Source organism: Grammomys surdaster, unplaced genomic scaffold (genome assembly GCF_004785775.1).
Source record: "Grammomys surdaster isolate TR1022 unplaced genomic scaffold, NIH_TR_1.0 169, whole genome shotgun sequence".
NCBI classification, from domain to species: domain Eukaryota; kingdom Metazoa; phylum Chordata; class Mammalia; order Rodentia; family Muridae; genus Grammomys; species Grammomys surdaster.
In genome coordinates this window covers 16694320-16706752 of record NW_021604617.1, presented here as the reverse complement: position 1 = coordinate 16706752, position 12433 = coordinate 16694320, and the positions used below count along the sequence as shown (strand labels likewise).

The window sequence follows — 12433 nt, the reverse complement described above, 5'->3', positions numbered from 1 at the left end:
GTTAAGACAGGAAATGTCATGCTGTGTGTTTTCATTTTTTAACAACAGATACAAAATTAAAATCAGCTAAACATAAGCCCAAATCATACAAGACTGTTCTCTGGATTTTTTGATGGTGTTTTTGCAAATGTATGGAGTCCTATTTTGTGAACAGTTACCTCTTCTGATGGACATATATCTATGGTGAAAGATCTAGTTTTGGGGCCAGTCCTATAATCCTAATCTTTCATTGCCAATAATACTTCAAAGTGCCTAGTAATAATATACATATTGATAATATGTTCTTCTGTGCTGAAATTCTTGCAGGCAGCACACATCTTAAAGTGGGCGTTACTGGGTCTCTGACACGACTCTTCAAAATAGGGCACCCAGGGCTTTAAACTAAGGGAGATCAGGAGGGCTTAGGAGCAGGGTCTGCAGATCCTTCGCTCTCTCCTCTTCCTCCTAATCTGCTTTTTTCTCTAAATGGATTGTAGAAGTTGGAGTTTCCTTTTCTGTAGACCAGAACTCCTTGTCTCTGAAATAAAAACCAGACAGGTTTATGATTTCCTCTTTTCTCTAGATGGTCCTTAGGTGTTCTGTTCCCATGGGAAGGACCATAGTATGAAGAAACAGTCAGAAAAAAAAGGGGCCTTTCTGAGTAGCCATTCTTTCCATAAGCTCATTGTTGGGCCTTGCTAATTAAGGTTGAAGTCTACCATTGTTGGATAGCCTTCTGAGCTTGGAACAAAATGGGGCACTCCCTTTACAAACACAGCTTCTACTTCTCTGATCTTGTCTGGGGAGCCCCCAATCCCTATACCCTCTACCTGCTGACTGTCAGGCAGCCTTGGTGAGATTACAGGATCAGTTTCCTTTCTCCTGATAAGAACCTGTCCGGCAAGCACCTGAGATTCCTGGAATGCCTCTCTATGCCAATAGGGCATTCACAGAACTTTAAGACTCTAGCCAGTGATTTTCATTTATTCTGAAAACTCCTTCCTACTGTCCAAGGTTTGAGTAAAGGTATGTGTACAAGCCCACCCTGAGTAAAGAAACATGTACTAGCTAGTCTCAGAGAGCTGTTTCGTTGGAGGAGGATCTTCCTCCCAACCCTGGTAATAAGTGAGGAAGGCTGTTGTTATTCTCTTTCCACCAAGTTCCAGAGGAAAAAAACTAATTGATTTCCCAGACTTCTCAAAAGGCTCAAAATACACATGCTTCATAGATACTCTGAAAAGATACCCTTGATGCTTCAAATGAAGGATTCTTTCTTGGGTCTGAGCTGTCTTTCCTGTTGTCAACTGCTGTCATCTGGTGGCAAATTTGAGGAATAGCAAAAGCCACCAGTACAGAGACTAATTTGTTCTTTTCATATTTGTGAACATTCACCTCCAATATATGAGCATTAGGTAGCTCTTGACAGAGCTGAAATTTATTAGTATATATACTCTCAGCTGTCTTGCAGTTATAACACTAATAACTAGTATTTAGTAAACATGAACAGGATCATTGTAAGTGCTTTACATGGATTGTCTTATTTAATATTTACGAGACCCTAGGCTGGCTAGTTTATGTCCATTTGACACAAGCTATAGTCATCTGAGAGGAGGGAGGTACAATTGAGAAAATGCCTCCATAAAATTGGGCTGTAAAGGAGACAAACCTGAAGGACATTTTCTTAATTAGTAATTAATTAAGGTGGGGGAGCAGTCCATTGTGGGTGAGGACATTCCTGGGATAGTGGTCCTGGGTTCTATACTAAAGTAAGTTGAGCAAATGATGGTGGTGGTGGTGGTGGTGGTGATGGTGGTGGTTTGAATGAGAATGGCGCCCATAGGTTTATGTATTTTAATGCTCAATCACCTAGGAGTGGAATTGTTTGAAAGGATTAGAAGGATTAGGAGATGTAGCCTTGTTGGAGTAGGTATGACCTTGCTGAAGGAAATGTATCATTGTGAGTGCGATTCGAGGTTTCAAAAGCCCATGCCCGGTCTAGTGTTGGTCTCCTTACCTGCTGCCAAGGACCAGAACACAAAGCTCTCAACTGTTGTGTGCAGTTTTAGTCTACTGCCTTTGTTCTAGGAGGTGACTGAGCTACTAGCTGTGCCCCTCTCCACCTTTCCTGAATCCAAGGATAAAAGACACACACATGCACATACACACACACACACAACACACACACACAGAATTTACAACTTACCTTCTAGGCACAATTGCTGGGCATTACTATCTCTGGTCTTGAGAAGCTTGTCCTAATCAATTTATTATCTCTGTCCCTCCACTTGCCCTAAACTTCAGTGGCTAGTCCCACCTAGCCCTTGCCAAACATCCTTGGTCATCCTCCTGGAGTGGAGACCACAGGTTCCAGCTACCCTTGAGACCTCACATGGTTGTTGCATTCTTCTTTCTTCAAAGCAGAACAGAAAAACTTTTGTCCTTCCTTGCATGTGCCTTTTCCTCCCGGGGCCTGGAAGTCCCACCTGTACCTTCTGCGCATCAATTGGCCCATGGCTGTCTTTACTGACAAATCAAGAACCATTTGGGGAATAAGACCTTAATATCAGAACTTCTCCCTTCACTCAACTACTCCAATAACATGTATGCTTGCATGTCATCATGTTCCTTGTCAGGATGATGATGGACTAAGCCTCTAAAACTGTAAACAAGCCTTCAATTAAATTCTTTCTTTTATAAGCATTCCCTGGGTCATAGTATCTTTTCATAGCAATAGAACACTAACTAATACACAAGCCAGGAGGAGCAAACCAGTAAGCAGCACTCCTCCACAGCCTCTGCATCAGTTCCTGTCTCTATTTCTATGTGGAATTTTGAAACAGTTATTCCTATGATATTTAGAATATATACTTAAAATACATGGAAAGGAGTACAGAGATCTTTGACAATGGAAGACCATTGCTTTTATATTTAGAACAGAATAGTTTAGACTTAACGTAACATGTTTTCATAAGACCTTTAAAACTTTTCTCTCTCTTGCTTTCATCTCTCATTTCTCTGTGGTCGGTCTACTACAGACAATAAAGAAAGAAGATCCTGTACAATTAATTTTGAAGTTCATAGCCACACTTTTCATCTACCAAAAGCACATTGATAATTTTAGACATATTTATACTCCGTTGATTTTGCCATATTATCTCAATGATGCTGTTGTATGCTTATAGTACATAAAGTATTTTTAGTTTTAGTCATGGGTGGTACGTTTATTCCAAACATAGAAAAACACTTATTTCTGTAACCTACTGGACAGCAGATGTCCTATAATTGCCAAAGGAATCCAAGTGTCCTTGAGGGAGGAGCATGTATTACTTTTGGTCCTACTGAATATTCACTTAAGTTTAAAATTGCCTTTTCACTCACTGATTTCCCCAATTTTCATTACAGAAAATAATGGATGGTAAATTACATGGCTTTGGTGTATTATAGGCAGTTATTTGGGGGACTCAGAAGCTCTGTTGTTCTAACATCTTTATTTCAGATCTCCAAAGTTCAGCATTCTGATAGTCATTCAACAAGTGCTCTATGCTTTTAACTGTTCAACTTTGGGCAATTCACTTTCCTTTCACTTTCGTGGTTCATATGTTGCTGTCTCCCACTTCCTCTTGCACAGATGAGATGGAAAGACTAAGGGAGGTGGGAACCAAAGAAGGACTGGGGTGGTCAGGTAGGTTTAGTCATAGAAAAGGCCTATTGTTTTTTTTTTTTTAATTTCATAGTTAAGGATATGTTCAGGGTTTGGAGAATTGGCTCATGTAATGGCCAGTTCCCTTTGTAATGGCCCATTCTGCTACTTTGTAATGGCGTGTTCTGCTGCTCTGGTCTGCAGGTCAGGGTCTAGCAAGAGACAGAGTGGGGACCGAGGGGCGAGAGACACGAAAAATGGATACAAGACAGAGTCTGGTCAAGTCTCTTTTATTGAAAGTCAATCCTAGGTATTTATACCCTTCACCACATGCCTTGCCCTCATGGACAAGCACAGCTGAAGACACTACATCATGTACCTTGCAGCGTGGAGACCAGGTGCGCCTAGCTGCTGGTGGCATTAAACACCAAAACAAGATGTTTATCAGAGTGTGCTCCCCTGTTGCGTGCTGTTGAAAACAAGTCTCTTGTCAGGGTATATGGCTCGAGATGGCTGCAAAGATGATAGCCGCAAAGATGATAGCTGCTTTTGGCTATGAGTCGGCTCCCAACAGCTCAGCAGTCTTCCGGAAGACCCAGGTTAGATTCCCAGCACCCACATGGCAGTTCTCAACCATGTGAAATGCCAGTCCTAGAGGTTCTAACATCTTCTGCTGAGGACACCACACACACACACACACACACACACACACACACACACACACCATGCATAAAATCACTCACAGCATAAGATAAAAATCTTGAAAACAAAGACAGAATATGTTCAAAGTTCTTTTATTTTTTTTCAAAGTTCTTTTAAAAATTGTGTATGTGCATGCATGTGTGTGCAAGTGCAAGGTTGCTTTTGAGTGTCTTTATCACTATCTCCCTTAATTTTTGAGACAGGGTCTCTCACCAAGCTTGGGGCTCACTACTTTGGCTGTACTGGAAGGCCAGATGTCTCAGGGATCCGCTCTTCTCCTCCTGCATTCATTTTCCTTCACCTGGGATCACAGGTGTATGATGCCAGGCCATGCTGTCATGTGTGATGTGGTGGTCCAAACTCAGGTCTTTGGTTTGTCCATCAATTATTGCACCCACTGAGCCATCCCCGGAGCTCCAAGAGTCTTCATGAATGGCCCTTATTTTGGATTATAGGGTTGAACTAATTAGTTTCAATATATTAAATGCTAACATGGTTTTTATTTTTTGAAATCCCTCCCTCTAAGGCCTTCTTTCTATCCCATTGAACCCAATACCCTCTTCTTATCTGTCATTGCACCCCAGAAATATGTTAAAAGAACCTAATATATTTGGTTTTGCTTGTGTGACTTCTTGCATCTCAGAGGATGCTGTGCTGTAGATCTCCCTATCGGTACTTACTTCCCCCAGGATGATGCTGAAAAGGAAGTCAAGTTGCTGTGTGCTTTGTGCTGTGTTCTTTGTGTACTGTGATCTTTGTGTTTTACCCCATAGTATTTACCTTCCAGATACCGTTATGTTCTTCTAGTGATGGATTTCAGGGCAATGCCCACTCCAACTCACAGCACTGTAAATAACAACTCAATAAATAACTGTGTGTACTCTTACAGGCCAGTCTGAGAATTTTTTGGTTTTTTTTGTTTTGTTTTGTTTTTCGAGACAGGTTTTCTCTGGCTGTCCTGGAACTCACTCTGTAGACCAGGCTGGCCTCAAACTCAGAAATCCAACTGCCTCTGCCTCCCAAGTGCTGGGATTAAAGGCATGAGCCACCACTGCTCGGCATAGTCTGAGAATTTCTTGAAGTTATCATGTACATAAGAGTGGAAATCTTGACTCATATAGTTTGGTTCTATCTGTCTGTCAGCATATACCAAAAATATGTCTAGTTGACAGCTTGCTAAGTCAACCTGAAAACTGAGATTTTCCTTTACACGATATTAAGGCTTACCAGAAAACTGTAGCCATTGGTTAGGTTGGTGTTGTATGGATGCTAAATTATTGGAAAATTGTTGGTGACCCTAGAGATATCCCTGAATACACAGGAAAACTTAACACAGATATTTTTCTTTGAAGAGTCCTGTAGGTCAGTGGAGAAACATGATGTAGCAGTGAGTTTTGCTTCACTGCTTTGGCTCCATACACACATTCGGTTAATTTTAAAATGCTTTGTCCACCTCAAAGGCTGGACACTGCTAAACCTTCCCCTGCTACCCAAGGCCTAATCGGGGAAGTGGCCAGTGGCCACTTACCTGAAATCTCACATGGTTGTTGCCTTTATCTCCTGCCGCTCCTGCTACCCCTAGTCATGGCACTTGTGTCCTATTACTCTCTGCATCCTTGCCTTCACAACTCTAAGTGTCCAGTCCTGTGCCCAGCCATTGGCCTTTGGCATCTTTATTGATCCATCAAAAACCAATTAGGGACAAAAACCTTCAGTGTCTTCTGGACACACAGATTCCTGATTGAATCAAAGCCTCAGAACCAATCTCCAACAACATGTTGCAGATAAAGTTGCTTCTTATCCAAAAATGAAGACTTTCATCTCCTATAAAATATAGAGGTAGGCTCCATGTAGACATTTGTTTGTGAGAAGGACAGTTGTGCAGTCTATAGAATAAAAACTCCAGCACCTTGACATCTGTTTGGAGTAAAATATTTCTTAAAAATATCTAACCATGAGGCAAAAAAAAATGAGTATGGTTACAGGATGAACTTTTCACCTACTACATCGAGGGAAGTGTAGACATACAAATATGTATAAAACTATCAATGTGACTTTGGAAGACAAAAAAGAATTGGTGAGAAGTTTTGAAATAAACTCTTCAGGATTCTCTCTCTCTTTCTCTCTTTTTCTCTCTCTTTGGTTAACCACAGAAAGAGGAGAGGGAAGGGGAAAGAGAAAGGAGGAGGGAGGAAAAGAGTGAGGAAAGGAAGTATGAAAGGAGGAGAAGGGGGACTAAGGGAGGGAGGAAGAAAGGGAGGAAGGGAGGGAGACACTTCCAGGAAACGTATTACCTTTAAGTCTTCATTCTCTTCCAAATATAAAAGCAGAAACTTTCTATTGACAAAAGGAAGGGATTCAGAGACCTCTCAACGTATGGAAATGGTGATTGCAAGTTTAAGCAGTACCTTGATAATGTGCACTAAATCCAAGCACTCAGCATAAAGGAAGAAATCCCCAGAGCTAACTAGCCTGAAAAGAGATTTTCAAACTTAGCTACAATCACAAAGATGCTCATGAAAACAGCAGTGAGTATAACTGGCTACAAACCAATGTTCAGCATTGCATCTGGGAACTGCACATCCCTTCCCTTATGCAGATCTCAGGTTTTTATGTTTAGTTTGTGTGTGTGTGTGTGTGTGTGTGTGTGTGTGTAACTCTCTCCCTTTGTGTGTCATCTGTGTGTGCATGTCTGTGTGTGTTTCTGTCTGTCTGTGTGTGTCTCTGTGTCTGTGTGTATGTCTATGTGTGTACCTCTGTGTGTGTGTCTGTATGTGTGTCTGTGTGTATGTATATGCATGTGTCTTTCTCTCTGTATCTGTGTGTCTGTGTTTATGTGTGTCTGTGTGTGTATGTCTGTGTGTGTGTGTGTCTGTGTGTGTCTATAGGGTAGTAAGGTTCATGGAACTGAAAAGGGTACCATGAGAGAGGTATACAGAGATCTTAAGGACTGATGGTAACAGAATATACGTGAGTGGGGGGTCAGAGGACTGTAGAAAGGCCTTGTTGCACAATTGCACTTGAAGGGTCTCTCTCCTGTGCATGACCTCTGGTGGAGGTCAAAGGGAGACCTGTAAAGAAACCTCTTCTTGCATTCAGTACACTGAAACCGAGCTTGGCCAGCAAGAATGTTAACTTGTTCTACAGGCTGTGGGTTAACAGGCTGTGGGTTAATAGGCTTTGGGTTAGCAGCCTCTAGATCATCTTTTCTATGTGTAGGAGGCTATTCCTTGGGAAGTGGGTAAGTTGAAACCACGAAGACTCTGAAGATCCCTACTTTCCAGAATATGGGTGGACAATGGTACAGCATCCACAACAGTGTCTTCTTGGGGCAGCACCCTTTACTCTGAGAGAACCAGCAGGACCCAGTGGTGGATGAGGGTCCTGACCAACAAACTCAGTTGCTTCCATCTCTTCCCAGTCAGGAACTGAGTCATTCCCCAGGCTCTGCTCAGTTCTCAGGTAGTCTGGCTGCTTCCTCTCAGAAATTACTCCCTGCAAAATGTCTTCTTCCTGGCTGGTGGATGGCACTTCAGTCTCTGAGAAGTTCTGCAGCTCTGGTCTTGCCTGGCCTCTGTTGAGAGACTCCTCACTCTCATTTGACAGGTGCTCTTGTGACAAATCTGTATGATCTCATTTATCCTGTGCGGCGTCATCCTTCTCAGTGCTGGGATCCTCAAGGAGGTATGCCTGTCCTTGAGAGTAGATTATGGACCACTTATGGGATTTCCCTTCCCTCAGCCTAGCCTTCTCACTATAAATTACTACATCTGGTGCTTCGGGAGTGACACACAGATTTTTAAAATTGCAACCCTTTGAGGAAGGAGAGGTGTATTCTTTAGGCTAGTAAAGTGTCCTACAAGGAAGGGCTTAATGGAAGCACCAGCCAGTACTCACGTCATGAATCACTCCCGAGATGCTGTTAGTTTATGCTGCTCACCTGTTTCTGCTCTTTTCCCTTGAAGCTGCTGTAGATGGGAAGTTTGTTGGCCTAGTCCCTTTACCATTATAGCCACTGTGAAACCTGAAATCTCTGCTGGAAGGACTCAGTGATATTTCTAGAAACCACAGAGAGACTTAAAGTTAGGTGGAAGTCATAGGCACTGAAAGAACCAAGGCTTCTCCCCAGGATGAAATAAATGCATAGGGTCAGCACCATGTTTGAACCCGTGACCAGCTGAGATTCATAGAATACAAGCTGGGACCTCCGGGTAACCCTGTGTCGAAGCAGGGAGTGGGTATTAGCTTACAGACAATTCCACTAGGCTCCTCCTAGGGACATAGCAACAGCCACCTAGCAACAGCTTACATCATCACCTGCCTCCAGGTGTGAGGCAGGTGTATAAAGGATTATTCAACCCCCCTCCCCACCTCTGTCTTCCTTCTGGCATTCCCTGCTGGCTCTTCCTCTTCCCCCTCCTTTCTCCCTCTCTCCCTTCTCTTCCCTTTCTTCTCTCTGCCCTTTCCATCGCTCACACCACTTTCTCTGTCTCTACTTCTGCACTCCCCTCCTTTCACCCAATAATAAGTCTTTATACTAGGTCTGTCACATGGTGTGATTCCCTATAGGACATCTTGGCAGGACTTGCTGAAATGCTCCTCTCTCAGCATTATATGTAATATTTACCATCCATCCCTAAACCTATGCCTATTCCTATGTCTGTCTATCTATCTATCTATCTATCTATCTATCTATCTATCTATCCCACCATTTTATAAAATATAGCAGAGAGAGAGAGAGAGAGAGAGAGAGAGAGAGAGAGAGAGAGAGAGAGAGAGAGAAAGAGTAAGAAAGGAAACTCAGTTAACAGAGAAACACTAGTCATGCATTCAGGATTCTACAGTTTTACACTGCATAGTGAGTTTCCTTTTATAAAATTTTGCTTCTTGCTAGTTCTTCAGTCAAGTCTCCTCCAGGGTCTTTGGAATCCTCTCTCACTGAAAAGCACTTCTGTACCTCATTGTCACAGAGAACCTGTGTTTAAGAAGCAGTTGTCTCCTGTCTAGAAATTTCCCTACCAGTGGACACTTATTTGGAAAACACACAATTTCAAACTATAGTATTTTCTTTCTGCACTAGTAAAAATGTACTTTCTGGGGCTGGAGGTGCATCAGTGTTTAAAAGCACTGGCTGCTCTTGCAGAAGAACCTATTTTGATTCTCAGCGCCTACGTGGTGGCTCCAAATTGTCTATCACTTCAGTTCCAGGGGATTGGATGGCCTCTTCTGGCTTCTCTGGGCACCAGGCATGTGGTGTACAGAAATACATGCAGGCAAAACACCCATACATATAAGATAGGAAAAGAAGGATTGAAAGAAAGAAAGAAAGGAAGGAAGAAAGAAAGAAGAAAGGGACGTTTTAAAAATTCATTTCCCTTTCCCTTTTTTCTCTATCTTGCAACTCTCCCATACCATTTCATGTCCCAGCACACCCAACTCTGTGCACATGTGTGCTGTGGTGAATAAAGTCCACTAATAAGGGAGAGGGACTGAAGCCGAACATGCCATTTGGAAAGACTGCAAGCCAAAGGAATATCTGTAACACCAGAGCTTTTACCCACCCACGCCTGCCCCCTTCTTTGGACTTCATCTCACTATCGAGGAGAAGAGAGGGGAGGAGGGAGGGAGGGAGGGAGGAAGGGAGGAAGGGAGGAAGGGAGGGAGAGAGGGAGGGAGAGAGGGAGGGAGAGAATAGAGTCAACAGTGGGAGAGGAGGGAGGGAGCGCTTCTTCCCACTGCAGAGTGACCGACTGCTTCTTGTTGGCAGAGCCCTTTGCTTCTGCACACATTCCAGCTTGACTGAGTCGACAGAACCACGGATCTCTATGCTACTGTGTTCTGTTGAGCACCCTTGGTTTGGGAGCTCAGGAAATGCCTGTCGACAGGTGGTGGTTCTTCTGAAGCGGTATTTCCCCATTCCCCAAGGCGCTCCCAGTTGCTGTTCTGGAAGAAGAGATGGAAAGATGAGGTTGGGGGAGGCCGTGAGCACTGGCACACGTGCTGAGCAGCTGAGTCATGCAGGGTCAGGCAGTTACATGGACATTATTTGGAGCTGAGGCTACTGGATAGAATTTCTTCGACTATGGGGATGGGCATGGTGCCTAAAGGAAGAAAATATGCACAGTTCTCCAGATGATACCGTCTGTTGGAATCTGCTCTCTAGGGGACATCAACTCATGAAGCTCCTTCTCTCAGTAGCTCCTGGGGTTCTGAAACACAGCCCCAGATTTCCTGAGCCTCATTTGAATTTACATTTTGAACACACACACACACACACACACACACACACACACACACACACACTGCATTAAGCATTTTTCATCCAGGCTCCCTTGTCACAGCTTACCACCACGACTGTTAGTTCCCATTGTAGTTCTAGATAGTTTCCTGTTGTGCATATTTAGGTGATTTTATGTATCTCTACACCATCTTGGAAGCACCAATGAGAGAAAACATATGAGATTTGTCTCTCTGAGACTGGCTTGCTGTGTTTGATATGATTATTTTCAGTTGTTTCCATTGTCCTAAAAACAGTATGACTTTGTTCTTCATGGCCAGAAACATTTCCATTGTTTCACCATGTTTTCCTGCTCCCCCAGTGTTAGACACCTGAGCTGGCTCTGTCACTTAGCTGTTGTGAATAATGCTACCATAAACATTGATGTGCAAGTCTCTCTGGGATGTGGTGACTTGGAGTCTTTTGGGTAGATACTCAGGAGTGGGCTACGTGGTAGAAGGTTTTTTTTTTTTTTTGAGAAATCTCGATATTGACTTCCACAGTGGCTAGATTAGTTAATATTCCCACCAGTAGATCAAGGTTCACTTCAGTCAACATCCTTGTCAATATTTTTTCTATTTAGGTTATTTGTTTTCTAAATGGTTGCCATTCTGATAGGGACTGGATTCATGTTTTTCTCATGACTAATGAGGTTGGATATTTTAACAGTACTTACTGGCCACTTACATTTCATTTAAAAAAAAGTGTTAATACACAGACAGACAGATAGACAAGTGCATGTGCGCATGCGTGCACACACAGCCACTTAGCTACACACACACACACACAGAGCCACATAGTCACATATACAGATACTCAACATACACACATACACACACATACACAGACAATCAGAGGCACATACAGATACAAGCACAGGCATATACACAAGCAAATACAGACAGATGCACACAAATATTCAAACACAGACACACCCATACCCTATTGGTTTTATTTCTCTGAAGAAATAGTGAATAATTGAGTTTTTTTTTTTCATTAAAGGAACCCCTTGGGTAAGGTCCCTTGAGTCAAGCTCTGGACTATCAAGTAGCTTGGGAGTGAGTCTCCATGTGCTTTTGTATTTTGTTAAGTTTCCTAAGTGTGCCTCTTATTTACTTTCTGTTAAGAAAACAAGTATTCCTGGCATTTCGGTGGAAAGCTCTGAGTGTATAAAGGCCTCTTGCTAGATATCTATGAGAGAGCTGGGAATTATTTGGGGAGTGGATAAAATGCAGCTAATGTAAATTTTCCTCAGAAGAAACTTTTGAGAAGATAGGTAACACCAGGTTACATAGGAAATAGACAAATGCCTTTCTCTTGAGAACATGTATGGATCTCTTTCCTTAGAACATGAGACGCTCAGGGCAGGGTCATTGCTGGTCTTGGATTTTGTAGTGACATCATCCATCTTCTTTTAGAAGCTGCCCTTAGAGTGACACAGGAGAATTGCACTCAGGGAAGTCGGTGCTAGATCTCAGCACTGCTTGGGAGGAGCGTCTAGCTTGAGGGAAGGTCATATGTACGGTACTGTACAGAACTGGTCCAGTTGCCTTCAAGTTGGATTCCAGTGAGGACCTTTTTTTGCCTTATGTATTTTTTTTTATTGGTTTAGAATATGGAGGGTGCTCAACCATGAAAAAAATAAAACATATTTGCAAAAATTTCAAGTCTAGCATGGAGGCTTGGTCTTCTAATCCCAGCACGTGGGAAGTGTAGGTAGGAGGATCAGGAGTTCAAAACCATCATTGATGACATAGCAAGTTTAAGGCTAGCCTAAACATGCTTTGAAAAGCAAAGCAAAGCAAAGCAAAGCAAAGCAAAGCAAAGCAAAGCAA

At 42.7% G+C, this 12433-nt stretch overlaps 1 pseudogene; it reads right to left on the bottom strand.

Annotated features, from left to right (window-relative positions):
- Positions 1–7203: 7203 nt before the first annotated feature.
- The window catches only part of LOC114620598, a 7679-nt pseudogene continuing 2449 nt past the window's right edge, over positions 7204–12433 (bottom strand).